General features: G+C 36.4%; 1 protein-coding gene across 1 annotated transcript in view; it reads right to left on the reverse strand.

Moving 5' to 3' along the window:
- Positions 1 to 2,834, reverse strand: part of LOC110460538 (cephalotocin receptor 2-like) — a 40,798-nt gene extending 37,964 nt beyond the window's left edge. Inside the window, exon 1 of the mRNA XM_021513501.1 lies at positions 2,815 to 2,834. The gene's annotated coding sequence lies outside the window, so the exon portion shown is untranslated. The remainder of the gene's footprint in view (positions 1 to 2,814) is intronic.
- Between the last annotated feature and the right edge of the window lie 8,585 nt (positions 2,835 to 11,419).

Consider the following 11,419-nt stretch of genomic DNA (forward strand, 5'->3'; position numbering starts at 1 on the left):
CAAATAAAGAGAACTACAGACAAAGTTAAAAAGGGAAAGACTACGACGACAGCATTACAAAAGGAGAGACTACGGAAACAACATTGCAAAGGGAGAGACTACGAAGACAACATTACAAAGGGAGAGACTACGAAGACAACATTACAAAAGGAGAGAACTACGGAGACACCATAACAAGGGGGGAGACTACGAAGACAACATTGCAAAGGGAGAGACTACAAAGACAGCATTACAAAGGGAGAGAACTACGGAGACAACATAACAAGGTTGGAGACTACGAAGACAACATTACAAAGTGAGACACTACAAAGACAGCATTACAAAGGGAGAGAACTACGGAGACAACATTACAAAAGGAGAGACTACGTAGACAACATTACAAAGGGAGACACTGCAAAGACAGCATTACAAAGGGAGAGACTGCGAAGACAACATTACAAATGGAGAGACTACGAAGACAACCTTACAAAGGGAGAGACCTACGGAGACAACATAACAAGGTTGGAGACTACGATTACAAAGGGAGAGACCTACGGAGACAACATTACAAAGGGAGACACTACAAAGACATGATTACAGAGGGAGAGAACTACGGGGACAACAATGCAAATAAAGAGAATTATAGACAAAGTTAAAAAGGGAAAGAACTAGAGAAAACATTGCAAACGGAGAGAACTACGTAGACAACATTGCAAAGGGAGAGACTACGAAGACAACCTTACAAAGGGAGAGACTACGAAGACAACATTACAAAGGGAGAGACTACGAAGACAACATTACAAAGGGAGACACTACAAAGACAGCATTACAAAAGGAGAGAACGACGGATACAACATAACAAGGGGGGTGACTACGAAGACAACATTACAAAGGGAGACACTACAAAGACAGCATTACAAAGGGAGAGAACTACGGAGACAGCATTGCAAATAAAGAGAACTATAGACAAAGTTAAAAAGGGAAAGAACTAGAGAAAACATTGCAAAGGGAGAGAACTACGGAGACAACATTGCAAATAAAGAGAACTATATATAAATTTAAAAAGGGAAAGAACAAGAGAAAACGATGCAAAGGGAGAGAACTACGGAGACAACATTGCAAATAAAGAGAACTATAGACAAAGTTAAAAAGGGAAGGACTACGACGACAGCATTACAAAAGGAGAGACTACGGAAACAACATTACAAAGAGAGAGACTACGGAGACAACATTACAAATGGTGAGAACTACGGAGACAACATTAAAAAGGGAGAGAACTACGGAGACAACATTACAAAGAGAGAGACTACGGAGACAACATTACAAATGGTGAGAACTACGGAGACAACATTACAAAGGGAGAGAACTACGGAGATAACATAACAAGGGGGGACACTACGAAGACAACATTATAAAGGGAGACACTAGAGAGACAGCATTACAAAGGGAGAGAACTACAGAGACAATACTTCAAAGGGAGAGAACTACGGAGACAACATTGCAAAGGGAGAGAACTACAGATATGTAATGCCATAAAATAATAGTTGTCGTAAATTCTCCGAACTGAATTATTACAAACCACAAATATACAATTATCAACTTGGCACATATTCACAATTCTTGGCACTCTGCTGATACTTATATAAGAAATGACGAAAATTATTAATATTAACTGTTAATAGTTCGTTGAAAATGGTACGTGTTTTACTTTATATAAAACTGTTGTTGCACTCATTCCTCGAACCATAATAGCCGCCGATGTCTCAAGACATACAGTTATTGTACAATGCCTGCCTTAAATATGGCCATGTTAGAAAAATCAACCAGCAACCAACGGACTAATAGTGCACAGCAATGCCGACGACCGTGTGATATACAATATTCCATGAAAGTGATTTTTCTTGTCAGTTGACACAAACAATTAACATACAAATTTGATATAATTGTGTATAGTTCCGTAGAACCAAAAGTTATTAAACATGCTAACTAGACAAATAAATACAAAACCCATGCGATCTCTACACATGTGGTGTAGCTTAATTGTAAGTATACATGAGCAGCTTGTCACACGTTGTTTAGAAAACATAATAAATACAACTTAAAGTGTGTTCATTGTTGTTAACCAAATATTGTAAGTAGTAAAAACAACTTAAACTTGTAACTACAGAGAATCACACGCAATAATCACTTTACAGCACCATATCACTAATATTTCTTTTCAGGCCTCATCATCGGTACTCATAGTAAAAGAAGTGTCTAAAGTATCCCAAAACACATAAACTGACAGGGAGAACATGTCTGTTATTCATTGTAAAATACAGAAAACCGTACAATTTGACAAACGAAATAAACATTTTATGTTAACGGTTCCTGATATTCCAGTCACAGGATTACACTATTATGACAAACATCGCGAATTGATAGACCTCCATAACTTTGTTGCACAGAACACAGTAGGCAGTGGTGTTAACAATTGCAATAGAGTTAAAATATAAAACATATCTTAAATTCATACTCTTGCTTTAATAGGTGTATTATATAGGAAACTCGTTTTAACCGGATTTAATTTGTTTCTGATTTGATTTTCCCATTGTTTGTTTGTTTTTGTTTTGATTTCTGTTTTCTAATTACTAACAAATCTCGAAATTCTATATATGTTTAACATATGACAGTTGTTCCTGTATGTGCAAAAAGTTCAGATTGGAAGAAACTACAAACGATTCAAAATAATACGCTATGAGTCACCTTAAAATATGACAATGGTTGATATATATGCCAAAAGTTTAGTTTGGAAAAGAAACTTCAAAAGATTAAACATATAAGGTTGTAACTCACCTTAAAACGCTCCTATTTTTCTCCGGTGTCCCAATTATAGATAAGTGTAAGCAACGTCACAGTGCGATGCTGGACATTACCGGTCAATCACAGATCACTGGTACATAACCGTACGTGCCTTCGATCAACACTGTAAGGATTACACGTAGCGAGAGTACATCTCTACGGGGAGGTGCTCTATACGATCCCATTGATCTGTTGCCTCCGTGCCGTCTATCAAACCTGATAGGAGGCCAATCAGTCGCGAGGTTGGTGTTAAATTGTGTGTGAACTTAGCGTCATTAGATTGATCACAAGTTAAATCAGATTATTTTGTCATAAGATTTCCGTTAAATAGTCAGCTAAAAATAGAATGTGATAAAGAATAAAAAATAGTACATCATATCAGCGCAAGGACGAAAACTGAACATAAAGTGAAGAGATATAAAAATTAAAAAGTAGGAATTTAGGCGACTTCTGGATCAAATTTCAAGGAGTAGCGGAGGTTAAGGATAACCTTTTCCTGCACCACTTACGGGGCCCATCATGGTGTCGCTTGCAAAATACTTAAACAATTATAGGTCATCAACGAGAAGTCAATCATGAAGTCTTTTACAGCGATCAAAGCAGAAATATAATAAATGGATTTACGATGACTGGTGTGAACAATTAGCGTAGATTGAAGAGTCTGAAATTGGAAAACCTGGGTATTGCTGTGCATCATGCCTGCTTGCATTAATGTTCACGTTTGAAGATCAACAAATATACAGGTTTCATGGGATTCCTTTTTTTCGGTATTTTCGGGGGTTTGTTATTGTCCTTCTTAGAACAAATAAATGCTTTAAATATTCGGGATACTGTACATTAATTAATACTCTGGAACACTCAGTTTCGCCTCCGTTTGTAAAAATAATCCTCCCTTTTTATCGTTAGTTTTGGCAATTATTTTATGGCCTCTGTATCGACTTCATCCTTTGTGCATTAACGCTGTCCTCAATTGTGTTCTATATTACAAAACCCCAACGTCAAAGAAGACGAAACTTATTCAAGTTATGTGTATTTGTGCCATGCGTTAAAACTGACACGATTCTGTAAATTTCATATTCACAGCGCTGCTATGTTTTAAAGAGGTATGGCGGAAAACTTCCCGTATTTCCCCAAGTCGGCATTTATGAAAACGGGAAAAAAAATTAAGGAGTAAAACATTTCGTGTAGCAATTATGCATACAAAAGATACAAAACCAATTGAATATGAATTTTTAAACTGATGATAAATTAGGTATTGCTAATATGAAACTGCAAATATAGCTATATACACTATATCTATGAAAGTGATGGGGTTTCCCGGAGTTAAAAAAATACTTTCAACACTTTTTCATCCGAGGACCAACTTTTGAACAAACTTTTTGTGACCGTGATGTAATATGCAAAAACAAATCGTATTACGGAAAAGTGGTCCTCCTTTGGGAAAGTGCTCAAAATAATGAAAACAGGGGTATTCAAGTTTCTCTAAACTGCGACCGGTGGTTCTCGGGTTAAATAAGTTCGTAATTGCCAATATCTAAATGTTCTATGTAGCCGAATGTGTAACGCAGTTTACTTGCGACTAGAAAATAAACTGTAAAGGTTCGAATCCATCTTCAGGTTATTTTTTTTTAAAATTAGGCATGTGATCATTTTCCTTAAAAAGGCAATGGTGGGTTTTTCTTTCGATGGAAGATTCTGTTTACATTTTAATAACATACCTATTGATTTATCAGTTTTGTTAGTAATAATTTCTTTACTATTTAGTGCGACATACTTCTATCGAAGCATGTCAACAAATCCCTGTACACGTGTACAGTTCAGCTACGCTTTGTAGGTAAGACACTATTATTGATGAAATTTATGAATTGTTTTACCCTCCAACTGGCAATAGTAATTAATATCAAGTGCTTAATCACCAACAAATAATGCCGAAATACCAAATATGTGGTCTGTTTACAATAATCTATTCTTAGATACGGGATTCCGATATTGCTACCTGTAAAAAAATACCCGAGGACGCGTCATAACAGTGCACGGTTGGATGCGCGCACTAGCGTAACATAGCTTTTGGGAAATAGGCATAGCAACCCGCCATATCTCATTTGACTTTTAACACGAAAAGAAATGTTCTGGGATTTAAAAGTATTATTATCAGACACATGGTAAAAATGTAACAGATTGTTAAAATATAACTAAAAATACCATTAGACTAATGAACTTTGTGTCGTGGGATCCTGTCAAAGCAGGACACATTTGATTAAGGACATTTTGAAGAGAACTTGATTATGTTCAAAGTGTTACTCGCTGCAAAACATTTGATTATTTATGTTATTTTTGCCTCAGAATGGTGACCGTTTATTCTCGAATAAGCCATGTTTAGTTACAGTTCTTACAATAATGATACACACAAACAATACGCTAACCGTGCATGTTTTAATTGAAAAGTTTCATAAGCGACGTTTGATGAAAAAAATGTTAATATCACAAAAGTGCATATCAAAGAGGAAATAAAAGAGGAAGGCGACACAAGTAGAGATTGGTGTTGTGCATTATAAAATGATTTTGATATAAAAAAAATGTTTGTTGGAATTTGTTAAAATATTGTCAATGTTCAGATTGATAATGCCTTAAACGCTCTCAATAGTTTGTACTGCATCTTGGTATCTGCTGTTGGGTTAGGGGCAAAGTGGTTATTGTTGTCAGATCACGTAGTATAGTTTGTTTATCATTTAAGTTGTGAGAGCTCTCGGGCTTCATATAATTGTAGTGTTGAACACATATGTCATTATCTTGTTTTCGTGAACGCAAGACACACACACATTCACGTGCACCAATACAATTCCGCAATAGATACATTGTGCAAAAAAGTAAATTAAAGTGCACCATACATTAACAGTGTGAAGTTGGTCACTTATTCAATATAGGGCTACTTCAATATTGGACTGGCCCAATGTTGTTCATACATATGTTTCCCCCTTCTAGGACTCATCAATGATGCTGGTGGCTTCGGTGGAAATCCGAATTGATCTTACATGTAACTACTCAAGAAACAGCAGTAAACGGCAATAAACCTCTCAGACATATACGATGTCCACATTTATATCAAAATAAACAATGAGTAATGTGTGTATACTATGAACCATGCCACTACTCAAACAAAATGGTGTGGCTATCAAGGTTTGACCGAACCTAGAGGACTAGGAAATCATCTAGCAGAGTCTATCACCTTGTGGTCGGGTGGTGTAGTGGATAGCGCACTTGCCTTTCCCTATGGGGTCACCTGCTCGACCACGTGGGTTTTTCTCCGGGTACTCGGTTTTTCTCCCACACCAAGAACCCACGCGCTCACATCCGGGCCAACCTGAGTGATTAATATAAGTTGAAATAACTTGTTTCATAATTGTTGTAAAATAAATGAAGTTTATTATATTATCAACTTGTAATCTTATATCTTCTATAAAAACAGTATGCCAAAAATGAAGTATCCTGCATCAGCAACGGATGAATTTAAACGTGTATCTTATCGATATATGCAATTATACATATATACTTTAGAATTCCTACTACGGTGTAATACCGCGGGTGTCGTTCTGTTACATAAACATCAATATATTTTATCCAAGATTACCTCATCGTGCCATTAGTCCATTAGAGCGATACAGTTTTATCAAACTGAGAGCTAATTGGAAATTATTAACGTGGTGACGTTGACCTTGAGATCGCGTGTTTCAAAAGAAAGGAGGAATGACACGACTCGACGAAGGTTTCACGATAAATCTTCTGTCTCATCTTATCAACTTTGTGTTTCTCGCGTGTCGCATATAACAAATATGTAGACATATCTGGACAATATCTTGAGTATAAATTTAATCATCCTTAAACACTCAAATGCCGTACTTCGTTAACGTTTTCCTGTTTAGAATAGATATAGAACAAAAAAGTTACCACAGAAAGTATGTTCAAGGGTAAAATAGGAAATCAAAGTTGATGCGAAATTGCAATGCCATGACAAGATACAGACTTATCCTTTCCTGTGTTCCAAACACTGAATGTCTGCTACGTGTTTGTTCCGAATGTTATTTTTTTTTAATATCCGAATAGGAAACCTTTTCTGTGTTTCGAAATTAGAGCGATTTTGTGTTCCGAGGTGCAAGCCTTTTAGGTTTTCCAACTTTTTCCTGACATGGAAGCATTCCATCTGTTCTGACCTGAAAGCATTTTCTTCGCACTTTGTGATGTGTGTGGCTCATATCAAATCCAGAGAAACACTTTCAATTACCACCGGTCTCACATACGGGGACCATTCATGACATAATGGGAGACACTGACATTTTCATGTTAGCATCTATTTGATACAATTACACATGATACAGAGGGCATAGACGCTAAGTTTTTAAAGCCGAACTTTGTTTCTGATTCTAAAACAATCAAGAAAAAAAAGGGAAGCGAAACAAAGTTTTGCAACAACCTTCATTGTATGACATTTCGTACATATTAGTGTCTTCGTCGATACAAAAGGCCTAAAGAATCAACATTTATATCTGAAGTATTCACAACACCTATGTTGAAATTAAAAGTAAAGGAAATGGTGTGTATAAAACACGTTATGACATTTCAAGTTTACAACGGTTGGCTACACCAGATAGCATTATGTGTAGTATTGTTTCCTATTGATCTTATTTCCAGTCATGTACATATATTTACTTTGCTTCCTTCGTTATCTTAGTCAACTCTGACTACGTATACATTACCGTATGCGCAGTTACAAAAGGCTCAATGGACTGACACTTGTTTCAAATATGCAACAAAGGGATACTGCCACACTTCTTATTCCATGAATACACATTCTCAAATTTCTGAAAGACGTTAAAGAAAAAAACATGACGGCTTCGTTCTGGAACATTCGACCGCGACATTACCAGAACATTGTATCAAAGCGCGTGCATAAATGACTTTCTAAATTAATAATAAAAAAAATGATTGACTACCCAGATTAATTCCTGTACAATTTAAAAGCTATGTAAGGAATAGCAATAGTGCTGCTCACTGTGTATTTTCTGAATGTACTCCTATATTGATGAAGATTCACTAAAACTTGTTTTATCCTAGCAGACACTGCTACCGTAGTTACCATCGTACACACCCACTTTAACTGGTATTTTCTTCGTATAAAATTAAGGCATTTTATGTTAATGTTAATGTAAGAATTGACCTTCTTCTTGAAAGTGTATGCAGTAGTTTGAACGCGGTTGGCAACGAACATATTCTTGATGAACTGCACTATAGAATATGTTAGTTGCAAACTGCGTTCATACAACCGTTTACGCCGTCAAAATGAATATCAATCCTTTGGTATATTCATTTGTAAATACGTATTAGACATAGCCTTAATCGATTGAGGCCTACGTACGTTCCCGGATGTAGCGTGAAATAAAACAGGTTTGTATTGGATACATAAAACACGTGTTTTTCCGGAACACTTATTTGGTTTCATCTCCATTTATTTTACATTGTTCTATGATAGTGTAAAGTGATAAGGCATCCAGATGATGTCGGTAAATCATTGGCTTGCCAAAAAAATAAACCACGCTTCCGTTTCAGGCAAAATCACATTTATAGTTTTGAACATCTATTTTTAAGCATTAGTATTTAGAAGATCGTTTGCAGCTGTGCAATTATAATGAAAAAAAAAATCATTGACATTATCCTTTCTCTGGCAGACACCCTGTAATAAATTATCGCTTTACTCTTTATACGGCGCATTTCGTTCCATTCGGTGGAATGTATATCACTTACATGGACAAGAGTGATTTCTTTTTTCCACTCAATTAGAGACCCCACTTTGCGGTATTAGACAGTAATAGCAAAATAATATATAAGCTCCATATCGATGCTGACCTACCTATAAGTCACACATATTAAGATAAATATGACGCTTGGTAATGCGCTGACTCCATATTAAATTAAGCAATAGATCAGATCCAATACAAACTTACACTCGAATCGAATTAACTAAAGGACAATGCGTCTATAGCTTTATTATGTACGTCATAGAACGAGGCGGTATAGTGATTGGTTTGTCTGCCTTGATGCTTTAAAGATGATATGAATTTTACTATGGTACATTGTAAAATGTAGCTCTCTTTGGTAGAATTTCAAAACAAGTGTTACGAAGGAACACAATATTTCATTACTGGCCTTTACCAACGAAGTCAAAATGTTCTACTTTGCCAGGTCATCAGCAGTTTACCAGGGTTGCCTTACTCCATGCATGATTTCATACAAACGTTGATCATCCTTCATCAACGTTTTAAAATACAACTTTAGTAGATGTAATATATATTAACTACATGTAGAGGTGGTAATTCTATAAATGATCAGAGTATATGTACAATGTAATTGCTGTAATATCTTGAAGATTGCACAAAGACTATTGCTAGCAGTAATTGCTAGACATGACATGAAAAATGTTTTCTTTAATTGCACAGAAACATTTAACAATTCAGGGTTTTATCTCCGTAACCGAAGCTTCATAAGAAACTTTATTTGAAATGCTAGTAAAAGTTAGTATAATTATCAAAATCATTATGGTATTACAGTGAGAAAATAGCAATCTGCGAACACTGATGTCCAATACACACTATTATATCGCCGTTTCGATAAAGGAATCCCTGTCTCGCTGCAGGCAGAACAGTATATAATTCCACAGTTGTCTAAACCTTCATTTATGTCCGTTTAAGATACACCTGTCGCGCGCCTCGGTCTGGGTACGGCAGTTGATCAGGTAACTTAATTAGAGCGATAATATACTGATCGGAGGCCAGATGTTGGAATTCACAACTGCATTATACCCTCGAAAAACGGTTGTTGATTGTGTTGTTCAATTAATCTTTCATTCAGAAACAGACTTCGATTCGTATTATCTTCATGAATTATTTAATAAAGTTTGTTTTGATTTCTTTAAACGTCCTATTAACAGCGAATGTCATTTAAGGACGTGCAACTGAATACCATGCCGAGGGTTCACAGCAAAGCATTCCGCCCTGTCACATTATACTGACAACGGGTGAACCAGTTGTTGCCATTTCCCTAAATGCTGAACGTTAAGCAGGGAATAACAACTATCGTTTTAAGGACTTTGGTGTGTACCGGCCTGGCGACAGAACCCATTGCCTTCCTCACCTTCTACTTCTAAATGGTACTGACCAACTTCAACAATTTGAAGATAAAATGTCAGACGAGGAGTGAAACATGGAAAGAGATTGTTTTTAAAAGATACGAGATGGTCTAATTTGCGTTTGAAAGGTGACGGTAGAGGACTGATTTGAATAATTCCGTTGTGGGGCTCGAAATAATGTCAGGTGGGAGTTTATTCACCTCGGGTATAGTTCGAGGTAAGAATGATGCCTTTCTGGTCTGGGTTTTTGAGTGGGGAATTTGATACGAAAACTGGTGGTTTGTTCGTGATTTTCTAACTGTAGGGATTAATCTGTCTGATTTTACGATAGCGACTTTCTGGTTTACAATGTTATGAAGCATGTTCAGACGAGCATCTCTACGTCTATCTGCTAGAGGGCGCAGCTTTAGGTGGTCCAACATGTCTGACACACTGGAGTGCGAACGCTCAACATTAAGGACAGAAGTGAGGTATTGCCTAGCAAGGTGCTAGGAAATAAAAGATAGTTAGAAGTAGAAGGAAAGATAAAAATCCCAAATATTGCAATGGGTGCAGCAGATATATTTTGGTTGCTTTTGTGTCCCCAAATAGAGGCCACCAAAGCACATCCCTAATTCTTCAAGGGGTTCCACATTAGTCGCCTCTGACGATACATGCAGCGGGTAACAGCATGTGTATTCTTTTCCCAATCCCCCACCTACAGGGTTGTAATTATATTCATACACAATCAAACAGCTGTACTTTCTCAATATATGTATTGACCTTTGCTTCGAAGAGATGGATCTGTCTCAATTTCTGGGATGTACATCTGTGAAGTGCTCAGACATTTCAGCAAAAATATATGGGTAAAACAAACAACGCTATTTTTTTCTATTTAAATAACCATATAATTAAAATAAATCATTGTCTAAGGACAAATTCATGACATATTACGATTTGCTTTTAAACATTTTAAGCAATTAAGCAGGATAATATCAATTCAATAATATGACGATTTTATAAGACATGCCTTACATGTGTTTGATACTGAACATATGTCATCTGATTAGTACCTCCACATTGTTTTGTACAGGAGGCGCTTGGTGCATGCTTCCAGTGGTGTTTCCCCCATAGCGCCACTTTCTTTAATACAGCAGAAACACTGTTCCTTGTATCAGCCTTCAAACCATTTTCATACTCAACCTGCCACATTGTAGCTGTTTTCAGGAATAGAACACTTGTTATCTGAAAATGTACTCAATGCCGCATGAACATCTGGGGTCGGTGACAAACATGAAAATTATCAATAAAAAAGGTTAAAAAAACAGAAAACATAGCATTATCTGTATTTTTCATTGTGTTTTTTTTTAAATAGCAATAAAGGGGCTTGTGTAAAACACACAATTGTAAAAGGAAAGCGTCCCCCTACCTAATGTTCTATAC

The sequence above is a fragment of the Mizuhopecten yessoensis genome, unplaced genomic scaffold (assembly GCF_002113885.1).
Source record: "Mizuhopecten yessoensis strain PY_sf001 unplaced genomic scaffold, ASM211388v2 scaffold10423, whole genome shotgun sequence".
Classification (NCBI taxonomy): Eukaryota; Metazoa; Mollusca; class Bivalvia; order Pectinida; family Pectinidae; genus Mizuhopecten; species Mizuhopecten yessoensis.